This window comes from Anas acuta, chromosome 2 (assembly GCF_963932015.1).
Source record: "Anas acuta chromosome 2, bAnaAcu1.1, whole genome shotgun sequence".
Lineage (NCBI taxonomy): Eukaryota > Metazoa > Chordata > Aves > Anseriformes > Anatidae > Anas > Anas acuta.
The window spans coordinates 142,530,273-142,546,138 of NC_088980.1; positions in this window are offsets into that span (position 1 = coordinate 142,530,273).

Here is a 15,866-nt window from a genome sequence, read left to right on the forward strand (position 1 = left end):
CAAGCAATAAAACTAAATAGTACTTTTGTGGCAGTCTTGATACTAACAGCTATATAAATGTATATATATATTATATATATATCATTCTTTCTCTATGATGCATACCTTAATAAGAGTATTTCTCCACAAATACTAGACTTCTGCATCTCATCATCTTCTCTTTAGAAGTTGTAAAGTACAGCAGATAACATTGCAAGCAGCAGAAATTGTCGCTTGCCTTTTCTTATTCTTCAGATTGATTTAAGCCATTTTAGAGATTTGTAGAGATTACACTGAGGTACACAGATGTTTACATTCAAAGTGTATTGACATCCATATCTTCTCTCATTGTGTAAGAAAACTATATGTGCAGGAGAGTAGTTATAAGAGAATTTTGGATTTAGGGCCATTTTTAGGGCTTTCTCCGCTTGGGTTGGGACACTCCCAAGCAGAAATAAAGTCTGGGGGGAGGATGGATTGAAAGCAGCCCTGATGAGAAGGACTTGGGGGTGTTGGTTGATGAGAAGCTCAAGGTGAGCAGGCAACATGCACTTGCATCCCAGAAAGGTAATTGTATACCAGGCTGCAACAAAAGAAGCATGACCAGCAGGTCAAGGGAAGTGATTCTCCCTCTCTAGTCTGCTTTTGTGAGACCCCAGTTGGAGTACTGTGTACAAATCTGGAACCCCCAACAGAAGAAATACATGGATCTATTCAGCAAGATCCAAGGAGGGTCACCAGGATGGTCAGAGGGCTGTCATTATCCTATGGTAACAGTCTGAGAAAATTGGTGTTGTTCAGACTGAAGAAAATACTTTTTTTTCTCTGGGGAAACTACCTCCCAGTAGTTAAAGGAGCCCTACAAAAGAAGATAAGGGAAGATCAGGAAATGTAGGGATAGGACAAGGAATAACGGCTTTGAAGTGAAGAAAGTTAGATTTAGATTAGATATTAGGAAGAAAGTCCTATGAGGGTGGTGAGGCACTGGAACAGGTTTTCCAGAGAAGTTGTAGTTGCCCCTTCCCTGGAAGTGTTCAAGGCCAGGTTGGATGGGGCTTTTTGGACAACCTGGTTTAGTGGAAGTGTCCCTGCCTATGGCAGGAAGGTTGGAATTAGATGATTTTTTTCTGGTGGATGAAAGGCTTGAAATGAGCCAGCAGCGCACACCTGAAACACAGAAGGTCAACTATATCCTGGACTGCATCAACACAGACATCACCAGCAGGTCGAGGGAGGTGATTGTCCCCCTCTGCTCTGCAATGTGGCCTCACCTGGAGTACTGTTTGAGGCCAGGCTGGATGGGACCTTGACCAACCTGATCTGGGGGGTTGAATCCCTGCCTATGGCAGAGGGGTGGAGTTAGTTGATCTTTAAGGTCTCTTCCAACTTAAACCATTCTATGATTGTATGTTCAGATTGAACCCATTGTCTTTCCATTTGTGCCTATTGCCTCTTGTCCTGTCACAGGTGTCTAGCTCCGTCCTCTTTACATCCTCCTTTCAGATATCTCATTGATAAGATCCTCTCAGAGTCCTCTCTTTTCTAGGTTGAACAGTCCCAGCTATTTCCGCATCTTCCCATAAAACAGATTCTCCAGTCCCTTAATCATCTTGGCGGGGTTGAACTAGATGATCTTGAAGATCCCTTCCAACCTGAGCCACTCTATGATCTTTGTTGTCATGCATTGCACTTTCTCCAGTATTTCCATTTCTCTGTTGTACTGGGGAGCCCAGAGCTGGACAAAGTTCTCCAGGTATGGCCTCACCAGGAAAGGATCACCTTTTTTGACCTGCTGGTGATTCTTTGCCTAACACTGACAAAAATAGTGTTAGCCTTCTTAGCAATTGGGACAAATTGATGACTCATGTTCACTTCAGTGTTTACTAGGACTCCCAGATTCTTTTCTGCAAAGTTGCTTATCAGAGTGTACTGGTATCTGGTGTTGTTCCTGTCCAAGTGCAGTATTTTGCAGTTCTCCTTGCTGAACTGCACTGCTTATTGTTTTCCCTCAAACAGACATCTATTTGTATGATCCCCTAGCAAAAATGCAATTTTAAATTTTATTCTCAACAAATGACTGAATTGAACAAGCACTAGTTGATATTTTCTCAGCAGCAACTACTGCTGGAGTTTTGGAATAGTCTGAACACAGCACTGGGAATTAAAAGCTATTATGTACTTTGCTTAGCAGCTTCCTCGTGTTAACATGTTTCCTTAGTTCCCTTGCTATCTCTCTACTCAATTGTAATTTTTAGTGTAAGAAAACAGTAAGCAGTCTAAGGTTTTGTGGTTTTTGTTTACTGGTTGGTTTGGTTTGGTTTTGGTTTGTTTGTTTGGTTGTTTTTTGTTTTGTTTTGTTTTGCTTTGTTTGTTTGTTTGCTTTGTTTTTTAAAATGAGGGATACTTCAAGGGAAAAAATCCTTATAAGGATTTGTGGTAGAAATTCCTGTTTAATGAACTAGGATATAATCAGTCGGGTTAGTTCCATGTTCTGTCATGGATTTCATCATCATACATTACACAGAGGTAACTGTCTTAGCCTGTTCTTCATTTCCTCCAGTGTAAGGATAAAAAGAATTATAATTTCTTACTTTTTTTTTTCCTCCTTATTCAATAAATCGTTAAGACTCCAGAAGGCTTTACTACTTTACCCCTTTAAAATACTCTGTGCTATTCTAGATTCTCCAGTTATTCAAAGTTTCATCTTCTGCCTGTTAACATGATACTGCTGTGCTGCGCCAATCTTGTTGAAACCAAACAGTGCTGGATAAGGAAGTTTAATCTTGTATTGCTCCACCAAAAATGCAAAAATGCACTACAAGGTCTTCAGGACTTGCTTAATTCCACTGAAAATTCCTTCTGAAAAGGATAAACTGCATAATTTTATGTCCTGATTCTGCCAATAGCTCATTGTACAACTGTCTAGAACAGAAATTATAAACTACTCAGGTATACATTCCAATAAAAATAGCAGAAACAGTGGCTATACTATTTAACACCATTAATTTCATTTCACAATTACTTAATAGACCACATTTTCCTGTAGCAACTCTTAACCTGCACAGAGTGAATAATATAAATTATAAAGTTTAAATATGCATTTATCAATTAACCCAATATCTTGTGTTGTTCATATAAACTTAGTATATATTTATTTAAATCAAAAACTTAATGGTTTAAGTAAAATGTGTTTCCATTCTGCAAATGCATATGTGACTCAGTCACTGACCTCCTAATTCTTTCCTTTATTAACATTCTTGCTACTGCCTTAGCAAAACTCCCTGTACACAACCAGCCTGAATTTAATGAATTATTTTTTCTTAAATGCATAGTAGGTATTCTATAATCCCAAACATTGACATGAACTGTGGAATAAAAAGAAATAAATGATGATAGCCAAATATTAAAGTAGTCTGTAGGAAATACCATAACCCCAAATAAAAGAGTTACTTTGTTTTTACATTTTCCTTTTCTGAATGCAACTCAAAGACCATGACCAGAGGCAAGTTTTTGCCTTTTTCTTTTTAATAGTTGATTTTAGAATTCCAAATAGGATATCATGAAATAAGACTGCTAAGCCAATGATTCAGAAGTTTCTTGTTTGTGTATTTGTTTTCTAAGGTAGGATAAGTGTCAGCTCTCTCAACCTCTCATTCATTCTCGATGACCATATCATCAAGACAGAAAGATTAGGTCTGAACTTGACAAGAAAACGGCATGAGAATGTTTGTAAGCATTTCTGGCAGTCTGCAAAGTAGGGACCAAGTATTTTTAGAATATATAGAAGGAATAGTGGCCAGTGAAACATGAGTTTTGCCTTGAGTTAGAATCATAAAATCATAGAATCATAGAATGGTTTGGGTTGGAAGGAACTTTAAATGTCACCTGTTTACAACCCTGCAGGTGAGCAGTGGCCGGGACACCTTCCACTAGACCAGGTTGCTCAAAACCCCATGCAACCTGGCCCTGAACACTTCTAGGGATGGTGTTATCCGTTGGTTTGTTCCTGGTATGCCCCACCATTACTTCTCTGGGCAACTTGTTCCTCACTACATTTTACTGGCTGTTCTAAATACACCTATAAGCAAAGTCTAATACTTTTATTATTATTATTGTTATTATTATTATTATTATTATACTGGCAAATATAGTCATTAAGAAAGAACAAGGTAGATTGGGAAAGATGCTAAATGAAAGACTAGAAACTTCATTTTATACAAAGAACATGTATGTAGGAATATGGACTAAATTGTTAAAGCACTTTGTAAAAAATATACCAATGGTGCTCATCTTCTTTTCTCTCCATAACTCCTAAAACGAAGGTTTTAAAACAAAGAAGCATGATTTGGTCACTGCAATAACACTGTCAAACCTTGGAATCCTAAGTTTGTGTCTCTGTATAAATAAATGCAGAAAGTGAGCTCCAAAGTTCTATGCCCTGTTTATTCATTGTAAAGGTAACCCCCTCCTCCAACCCCAGACTGTTGACTGGAAATCTGACAGTATTAGCTGATCAGAATGCACATCTTGTCATGCAAATTCTCTTACTGATGGAGTGGTACTGATCATATATGTATATATGCAACCTAATACAATCCGTGGTTAGGAATTACATTGTTGTTGTCTGATTTCTGGTAGAATTATGGACAGATTTTGCAGAAAAGCTATGTCAGTGAAGTGACCTGAAGAAGGTTAATGCCAGCCTGAGGAGGAACCACATATATGTAAATCCTGGGAAAATTTTATAGAATCCATCAAATTTTATAGAACCCTCAAAATCTATCCAGACAGATTTCTGAAAAGAAGAGATGTACTTGGAAAGCCTTGAAGTACAACAGTTGCAGTCGAGAATGACATTTTTATATTTGCAATATGTTATCTCAATTCTATAGATATTGTAGAAAGGAATAGCACTTTTATGTGCTTTTTGCTTTTTTTTTTTTTTTTTTTTTAAGTTCGATAATATATGACAGCATGGATACCAAAACTTTTTGTGCAAATATATCATGATGGACTTAATAAGCCCAGAGGCAGAATTTGACATATATATTTGACAAAAAAAAAATAAATAGAAACCCTGTTTATTTACTGTTTTGGTAAAAGGAGGAAAGAAGAAAAAGAAGAAATAGCCAAGTTTCTTGTTATACCATGCTTTTGTGTCAATGTAAATACGAGTATATTTGCTGCTCATAGAGCTGATTCATTTTGCATAGGTAATTATACTATTATACATATTATAAATATATAAGTAATAATTTTACAATTAATAATTAATAAATAGTTAATAGATGATGATAATGATAATAATAATAATAATAGTTAATTGCAACAAAGTCTTGACCCTCAACCTCCCACATGACAAATAATTACTGGGATTCAAGATCTCCTCAGGACCAGCAAAAATTTGATTATTTAAACAAAATGAAACATATTCAAGTTTTGAGAATGAGAAAGCATCTTGTTTTATATAGCACACCTGTGATAGCTCATATTGCTGGAGGGAAAAAAAAAAAAAAAAAAAAAGATTTTACGTTACATTGATACTTTTAAAAGTTCAGACTAAATCAACTTTTAAAGGATGTCTTTAAGGTTATGGATCATTTTAACAGTTCTGAGCAGAATCTTCAATTAGTATGGGAGTATAAATTCACCTCTCCCTTCTGGTTTGGAATTTGTTATGAAATTTCCACACAGCCTTACTGTTACCAAATTACAGGAGACAGAAACAATGATAATAAGTAAATAATAATAATAATAATAATAATAATAATAAAATAAAATAAAATAAAAACACAGAAAGAAACAAAATCAATGACAACAAAATGGACTTTTCTTCAACCTTCAGGTTTGCAAATAGGGATAAATTGTTAATTTGGGCCTATACTGCTGGTCAGCTAAGAGTTATATTTTGGACAAACAGTTTGAAAATGGCTAAAGTTGTTACCAAGGATAGGGTGAGTCAGAGTCTGTTTCTAAGATGACTTAAGGTATTGGTGTTAAAAATGTTAGATATTTAATTTATTCTGGGAGATCAAACCTGTTCAGCAAGTGTCTATTAAAATTGCTGCTTTCTGTCTCACTGCCAGTTCTCTTTTCAGGTTGCTGATGCTGGGTGCATGAAGAAATTAAAATAAAATAAAATAAAATAAAATAAAATAAAATAAAATAAAATAAAATAAAATAAAATAAAATAAAATAAAATAAAATAAAATATTAAAGGCTTATTTTGAGTTTGAAGGTATTTTTTTTTTTTTTTTTCCACTGGTCTTTCCTTTCTCAATACACCTTCAGTCCCCTTCAGTCCCCTTGCAATATTCTCCTGTTTTCTCTTGTTTTACTTTATAAATATACATATGGTCACTTAGCTAGGTCATGTGATACCCATGCTACTTGAAGGCTCACTATGATCTCATTTTCTGGGATTGCATTTGTTCTCTCATATTATTTCATCCATTTTATCTTTCAGTTATATTTCAAGGTATAAAACAGGCCTTTTATTCCTGTTTATGAAGTGCATTGTCCAATTTCAGTTGCTTAAAAAACAAATAGTCTTGAAAATGTAATACAGAAAATAAACATGGAAAATAAATGTGGATCTGCTTTTGATATAATTCCATTAAAAATAAGGAATGCACACTTCTCACTGTTTTTGCCCTTGATTTGGTACTGTTTAAAGCAAATTTTCTGGAAACCCCTTGTAGTACAAGATGCTCTGGATAGATTAAAAAAGGAAAACAAAATAAAAAATTACAGAATCTCTCTGATAGAAAATTAAATATAAGATTTTCCTGCTTGAAAGTCCTTTCTGTTCTGCTCTCCTGCACATTGCACACTGGCAAGTGAGTAGGTTCAATACATCTCAAATGTATGTATGACTTTCGTGCTTATCACTTGTCATGAAACAGCACTGCAGCAGGCTTCTGTCTGCATCACCAGAGCTTATGAATTTCTGAAGTATTTCACAACACCATAAAGTTACTCTTTTTTATTATTATTATTATTATTTATTTTTTACCCCCAGAAATTTTAAAATACCTCTGCCCTTGCCCCTTTTCTTTTTTCTTTTCCCTGTGTGTTTTTTTCTTTTTCCTGTGTGTATTGCACTTCTGGTTTTATAAACAGGAAACTTCCTAATAATCCTAATACTTCTATAAAAGGTACATTCTGTGTTATGGACTTGACACTCAACATACATCAGGCATAAGGTACGAGTAAGAAAGAAGATCTAAAAGAAAGTCTGACCAGGAAAGTGTTATAGAATTACAGGTTTTATTTTACAAAGATGCACCATAGCCTTCCTATGAGATAAGCATGGGGTGTTAGACCATGGGTAAAGGATGGAATTAAATATATTGTGACTCACAAACAGGTGATCTTGATGACTTGGCAGTAAGTAACCCTTGTTCCAACTTTAATTCTGAAACCATAATAGCTTTCTAAGTATCAAATGTCTTCACTGGAGATGCGTAGCTCATTTGTCAGGCCATTCTTGATATGGCAAAAACCTGAAATCCTGGCTACTTTCAACATGTTTTTACCAAGGCTTTTAACTTCAAAGTAAACAGGCTATAAAAATTCAGAAGAATCAAAAAAAAAAAAAAAAAAAAAAAAAAAAAAAGATAAGTTTTTAGAGCTTCTCTCTCCAAGCAAGAAATTCTGCAGGGTTTCCAATCCAAAAATAAATAAATAAATTAATTAATTAATATCTTGTTTCATCAACTACTTCAAAAATATAGCTATCAAAAGGCCAAGGTTGATGTTTAGAAAACTTCAGAAGAAAAGAAAAGGAAGGAAAAAAGAAAAAAAGAAGAAAAAAAAAGACTATAGAAAAAAAAATGACTATATAAGTTATATTAAAAAAAAAAAAAAAAAAAAAAAAAACACTACTTTTACCAGAAGTTTTTCAAATAGCTTTCTGAAAAATTTGAAATGAATGGGTCACCTAAATGTCTAAGTTAAATTCTTCCTGTATCTTGGAATTTTCATGATGGGTGGATGTGGATAATAGGTAAATATTAACAGAAACAAGCAAGTTCTTAAAACTCACATTGTTCTAGTTCTGAACAAATGAAAGATGATTTAAGATGTTCTCTTTGAATCCACAATGTTTTTTCAGGACTAAAATAGAACTTCCCAGAGGAAGCAATTAGGATTATTCAGATAAATGACTGGAAGGTGCAAAAAGTCTGTGAAAACACAAGAGGTTTAGGAATTTGGTGTTTAGTTTCATAGTGCTTGTGCTTTGAGGACAGATAGTTTAAAAAAAAATGAATGACATAGATGTATGAAATAAACAGAAATTTCTGTAAATGGACAATGTCAGTGTGAGACAGTTGGGTCAGAGCTAGAGATTTAACAGTTGTCATTCTTTAGGAGCTGTTTTGGGAACCAGTCAGTCTTCTTACTGATCTAGAGCAGAGAACTGCAGCAATCTGTATGTATGATACAGAGATTTAGATAATGTAAACATCTTATGAAATGCTGTTTCCATTTTCAAAAATAATGATGCATTACAGGAACCATTTGTATTATTTCTCTTGCAATAGACTCATTCTTATAAAGATTTAACAAGCTTCACTGTAGATATTCAAATCTTCAAATTTATGAAAGAATTAGCACTAAACAGTGTGAACTGAAATCAGACAAAAAGTAAACCCTAGAGCTCTATCTCAATTGCAGTTTCTTTTTTTTCAAATCTGTTTACAGCTGCAATTTATTTATTTTTATTTTTATTTTTATTTTTATTTTTATTTATTTTCATTTTTATTTTTATTTTTATTTTTATTTATTTTTATTTTTATTTTATTTTTTAAATTATTTTTAGGACGCCAGAGCTCTCAACCCTAGAACATCCAGTTTATTAGATGCAAGAAGTGCTTAATTCTAATATGAGAAATCTAATGTAAAGTATCATATGATGATGCTTTTGAGGATTCCTCATTAAGTATCCTGTTCTGATCCTCCCAAATTCAATAATTTTTCTTAATTTATATACCACGCAGCTAATGTATAAAATGCTAAATGCTGAACTCTCTTTTATATCATATTAAGGTATAAATAGATTGAGAAAAATAGTCTCAGATACAAAACATTTTGTTAACTTTAATTCTATAACACATAACTAAACTATGATTAAATATTGTACAATGAATGAGGCTCTGATGATGCCCACAACTTTCTAGTTCATTCAAAATGTTTTTTTTTAATGGAGTTTTGTGTTTATTTTGAAATATGTTGAAAGAGTTACCTAATAGGTAGAGGAGATAAATAGTAGAGAACTGTAATTTGTATCTATCCTTTGATTTTCCCATGCTACCATACATAAATGTATATATAAAATTGATCTTCTCTGATTCCGTTCTAAATGAAACTGTCATGTTATAATGATATTTTATAAATGACTCAGATATTAAAATATGTATAACATATTCCTTGCAATATTTTAATGCACACGTACAATATCTTAGTATTATTAATTGAAGACTATGCCAGTCTCTTTTCTATTTAGTTTATGTTGATTTATGCTAATTATCTTATCCCGAAATTTACAGAAAAATGCTGTTTAAGAATAGAATCATAAAGTCATTAAGGTTGGAAAAGACCTCCAAGATCATCTGGCCTACCACAAATATCACCCATTAAACCATGTCCCTAAGCACCATCTCCAAGCTTTGCTTAAACACTGCCAGAATGGTGACTCCACCACCTCCATGAGGTGGTAGTTAGGCAGTGGAATGGGTTGCCCAGGGAGGTTGTGGCATTGCCATCCCTGGGGGTGTTCAAAGAAAGGTTGGACCTGGCAGTTAGGGACATGGTTTAGTGGGTGACACTGTAGTAGGGTAATGCTTGGACTGGATGATCTTGAAAGTCTCTTCCAACCTTAATGATTCTATGATTAGGTCTATGATTACATGTATGTCAGATAATTTCTAGTTGCTCTGGCCTAGGAGCTGCCCAGCCACTGGAGCCCATTGTAGTGTCCTGAAGAGTTGGTTCTCTGCCTAGGCTGAGAGACGTGTCTGTCACTTTCCTGTCTCTCTCACACATGCACTCACACAGCTGAGAAGAGACTGAAATCAGACTAGTTCTTTGTTCCTCCCTGATTCCCATTCCCTGCACTTTCCCTCATCAGCTGGCACAGTCCCACCACCACCACCCAGTATCCTGGACCCTCAGGTTTACATCCCTATCAACTGCAAAGTCTGTCTTATGTTCAGTTTCTCGATAGCCAATAAACAACTAAGACTGATGAGGTTTGTTTCTTGTCTTTGTCTCTGTTATGTTCATCTGACAAGTTGTGTCTCTATATTTTCTTTCTAGCTTCCCCCTTTTAATTATTATTCCATTTGACTAGGTCCTTGAACAGATAATATTACTTAAATAAGCATAACTACTTTCCACAAATCAATCAGCAAGACTAACTAAGTTCGGTTCTTGTTCCTGCCTTCCTTATCATTTGTTGGTAAGGTTTGTGTCTTTGTATTTTCATTTTCATGGTTCCCTCCTTTTCTTATTATTCCTCCTCCCCCCCCCCCCCCCCCCCCCTTTTTTTCCTTTGAAAAGGTCTTTGACTGGATACACTTAAAGGAACAGAAGCTTTCTCCTTCCACATAACCTTACAGTGTCCAACATATGCAGAGCATATTAGACACGGTGGAGCATCATTACTTTTTCTGACACAGATGTATTCAATGGGAGAATAGAATAAAATAATTCAATTCCATTTGGAAGGGACCTCCAAAGACCATCTAGTTCAACTGCCTGACTACTTCAGGGCAAATAAAAATTAAAACATATTGATTGTATTGTCCAAATGCTTCTTTAACAGACATGGGGCATCAGTGATGTCAGTAAGAAGCCTGGAAGAAGTCCTTTTTGTAGATAGGTGTAATATTGGCTAGTTTCCAGTCAGCAGGGACCTCTCCACATGATCTGTTGAGAGGCTAAACTGTTGAGAGGGGTCCTGCTATAATGTCCACTAATTTCTTCAGCACTGGGTTGAATCCCATCAAGTCCTGTGGATTTATGAAATATGAGCTGATTCAACTGTTCCCTTACAATTTCAGTGACCACAGATAGAAAGTCACTGCTCCCTTAGCCGTGCTCCTCTTACTCTGCTGTCCAGTCAGCTCAAAATGTGTCATTACTGTTGAATACTTAGGTAAAAAGGGCACTAAATGCCTCCACTTCTCCTCCTTCTTACTTGTTAGGTGACCATCTGCTCCAAGTATAAGTTCAATGTTTTACTTTCTCTTGTGGTTGACATACTTGAAGAAGTCTTTTCTGTTCCTTGACTCCACAGTGGCCAGCATCAACCCAAGCTGGGCTTGGGCTTTTCTTGTTTTCTCCCTGAAAATGAGTCTTTGTATCTGTATCTCTGTACTCTCCGTGTACCACAAAACCTTGCCTCCAGAGGTTATATATTTCCATTTTTTCTGCCTCACTTCCAGGAGGGGTTTCCTGTTGAACCAGGATGGTCTTCTGTACCCCTTGCTTGACTTGTGATATAGTAGGTTTGCCTGCTCCTGTACATTTAGAAGACTGTTCTTGAAAAGTAACCAGCTCTCATGGACTTGAAGTCCCGTGTGGCAATTCTATTCACCTTTTTTCTCATTACACCAAAAAATTTTGTACTCAACTATTTCATGATCAGTTTGGCCACGACAGCCACCTACCATCACCTCTTCCATGAGGCCTTCTCTATTCTTATAAAACAGATCTAGGAGGGTACCTTTTCTAGTTGGTTCACTAAGCTGTTGTTTTGTGACAGGAAATTGCCATCAACATGCTTTAGGAATTCCCTGGCCTTATTTATCATGGCAGTATATTCCCAGTTTGTGTCTTAGAAACTGAAGTCTACCATAAGGATGAGAACAACTAATCCCAAGAGTTACCCCAACTGCCCATAGAATAGCTTATCCATGCCATCATCTTGAGTGGGCTCTCAATAGTAGATGCCTGTGATGACATCTGCTTTGCTATCTCCTTAATCTTCTTCCAGAGGCCCTCTGTTTTGTCATCTCTAACAGCCAGGGCTGTGCAGTCTAATTTCCCTCTTATACACAGTGCAACAACTCCTCCTTGCCTGCCCTGCCTATCCCTCCTAATAGCTCTCCATCTCAGCATTCTAGTCATGAAACTCATTCCTTTAATACCAGTGATATAACTGATCTGGGAAAGCACCAATGCTTCTAGTTCATCCTATTTGTTCCTCATAATGTGTTCACTAGTATAGAAGGTTTTCAGAGGTGTTTCTGGATCTGCAGTGCTTCCTGGAACAGCATAGATGCTCCCATTAACCTTGCCACTCTCACATGGTGCCATCCCATCCTTTGACTTAACCTCAGTGTTCCTAAAGGTATACCTCTCCCCCAGAAATACTAGTTTAAAACCCTCAAACCATCTCAGTCAGTCAGTCAGTCTTAACAGATTACAGGCCAAAAAAATAAAAAAATAAAAAAATAAAATCCCTCATCAAGACAAAAGAAGCAACTGTGCACTTGAAGATCTAACAAGAGGCATGGGATGAATTAGTCTCAGGAAAAATAAATAAATAAATAAAAGAGAAAAAAAAAAGTCTGAGGGACTTCTGGATGTGCACCAAAGAAATTTCTTGAAACACTGTTTGAAATATGCATAGTACATGCTTTAGGTATTCAGGGCCTGAAAGAAGCTAAGCAATGATTAAGAATTCTGCGTTTTGGGTTTCAAAACTCTAAAACGTCTAGTCCTTAATGTGGTGTTATTTGACAGTGCTTTCTTCTGGAAAGTGTATAAAAATATCAGAATAATTTTGATACACAGATTATTCATTACTTATGGTGTACATACAAGATAACTTTCCAGAGACATTGCCAATGCAAATGTTAATGTTTTCCATAACTATTATATTCACGTCTGATTCTGTTTGGTAATTCTGTCAATGGATCTCCTGTTATAATTAGTGTAGGGATAAATGTTCCAATTATTTGTCCCTAATCAGAACTTTGAAACAAATTGAGCCTTTTTCTTTATCTTCTGATGTTCTATCATGCTATGTATTTTTTCCAGTGATTGACACTCATCTGTGAACACTGATGCAAAGATACACAGCTTAATAATTAACAACCTTTGCTTTGGAGAGGCCTTTCCATTCTTGATAACAACAGAAGTAAAATGTGCTTGCATTGCTCTCAAGGAAACATGACAGAGCAGAAAAACAATTGGAATTCAGCAGAACATTCAGTTTTGTGCATGGAATAAGCTAGACAAGAAATAGAGGTACTGGAATTTATAACCTTTATATTAAAATATTTTCATTTCCTCATATTAAAACTTATCATAACATCAAACTTCCCCATTTTCTAAATGTATCACTAGTGGATGGTATATGAGTTTATCTGCAATAGAGTTGATAAATGTTCTAATTCTAATGAACTGAATTAACCCCAAAGTTCCTGGAATCACTTTTTTAAATACACAGTTTCTGTAGTTCCTTTTCTCTAATCACCTGATATTATTCCAGTATTATGTTGGATAAGCCAATAAGATATATCGGAGTAAGAAAATAAAATTTCAGGAGTGACAGATTTTGACATAAGGTCAGATTTTGTAAATGATAAAAATGTTTGATTGACTTTCTGTGCAGACCGTGCAGTGTTGTGTGACTACAAGTGGGGGGTAATAAAACATCATTCCTTTCTTCATGTATGGTGGTGTCTGATTCTCGCAAGCATTGTTAAAAAGTTATTAAATAAATATATTCAATTATTGATTTAAAATAGTGTAAGTTTTCAACCCAAAATATTATTAAAAAATGCAGTAATTGAGTAATTAAAGAGCTTAATTTGTTTCAGAACCTGTACTGGGCATTGAGCATAACAAAGTGGTATGCAGATGAAGAGGTGATAAAATCACATAAAGCAGCACAAATGTGGGTAATATTAATTAATATTCTTACAGAATAGTTTTCTATCCTCTGATGTTATGGTAGTACATTGCCAATGAACGTAATAGCATCATCAATAAGATAATTTATCTGAAGTCTGCATTTATTTAATAAATTAATCATTCACTTTATAAAAAAAAAAAAAAAAGAGAAAAGAGTGCTACAACATCAAAGAGAACTTGAGAAAAAAAATTAATTATATTAATACTAGTAACATTGATACTTTCTGACCTCCAAAATGAACCATTTTCTTTCAGGAAGCAGCTCTAATTTTTAAGGCAAAACCAGAAACCAACATTGAATAAATAAATGCCTATAATTTATCTCTGTTGAAATTATGTATATATATATATTTTGGGGGGAGGGGGTTTAACACTGACATAACCAAGATGTGCCTCATGAACTTGCTAAAATGTAAGAGCTGTACTGGTTTATGTGTCATGTGAAAAAGTTAGCACAGGGGCTGCAGGAATAGTTGAATCCTTGTTTTTTGAAGAAATAACTAAACAAGATATGCAGAGAGCAACATTACTATATTTCCCTACCCACTCAGCCCATCCCAATCATGTAATGAAGAAGCTGAATTTTTGTCTCTATTTGTGAATTCTATTTGCCATTCTCCCTTGTTTTGGGTACATGATACACGTTTAAGACACATAATGTGTCATAACCACAGTCTCATGAAAGACCTCATTATGTAAATCTTACAGTCCAGAGGGTTGCCTGCCTGGATGTATACATGACTGTGATTCTTGATAACATTTTATATAAATATATATATATATAAATTTTATTAAAAAAAAAAATATATGTATATATTATCAAGAATCACAGCCATGCATACATATATATAGAGATAAGCAACTATAATAACAATAACAGCATTATGTAGGATTATAACTTTTTAATTTCATTATTCAAGTCTTCTAATGGCAAAGAAGCACCTTATTCCTTCCACTGACTTTTTTGTTAAGAGAAAGATGGCTTGAAATGTGTGATTTTTATGATTATTCCTGTTTAATTTCCATATTTTACATAATCTAAAAATTACAACTATAAAGCTAATAAATCAACAATGTTACTGCAAGTAAGAAGAAATTTGAGCAGTCTTAAAAGAAGGTCATTTGATCAGACTACTTTTTTTCACTACCTTTTAAAAAATCACTTCCTGTCTGTCCAATAATAGTTTTTATCATTCCAGATAAAGCATATGTTAAAAATAGGAAAGATCATCTTGTAATGAGCAAACTACATTTTAGGCCCCTTTTACAGATGAGAAAAAAGGAAGCGGAAGCCTTAATTCAGTTTTGTAAAATTATCTTCAGGTTACCTTTAAACACATATGCTCCTCTAAAATCTGGTAAACAATAACGGTTTCAGCACTTCTGCTAATTTGTGGTAAAAATGTGTCACTAGACAGTGCTAGTCAGGAAATTAGATCATATTGATAAAATGATGTAAGAGGTCAAATTTCCTCAAAAATATATTAATGGGATTTTTTTTTTTTTGTGGGCGGGGGGTGGGGTAATTTTCCCTGGAGAAAAAAATATGCAAGGTTCAACAAAGAAATAATAGCATATTTTAGCTTTTCTAATAGCATATTCTAATAGCATAGAGAAGTGCTTTTTTTTTTTTTTTTTTTTTTTTTTTTCCCAAAGATTACATTCTGATTATGTACATATTACATTCTGAGAGGATTTATCATTATTTCCCATTATTTTCATTCCCATGAAATAGATATTTTTTTACCATTTCTGTCTAGGCTTATAAAGTATTTCTACATAAACAATTTAATTTTTTATAAAGGACATGTTTTTCTTCTGCAATCACTATATGACACCAAGACTTCACATGACACCTTCCTTGAACCCAAAGAAGTAGAGTTCTGGAAAGTTTCACATGGTGCATGGTGCAGGTGCCATGAGTTGAATACAGCTGCTAAGGAGTCTCTAAAATGACA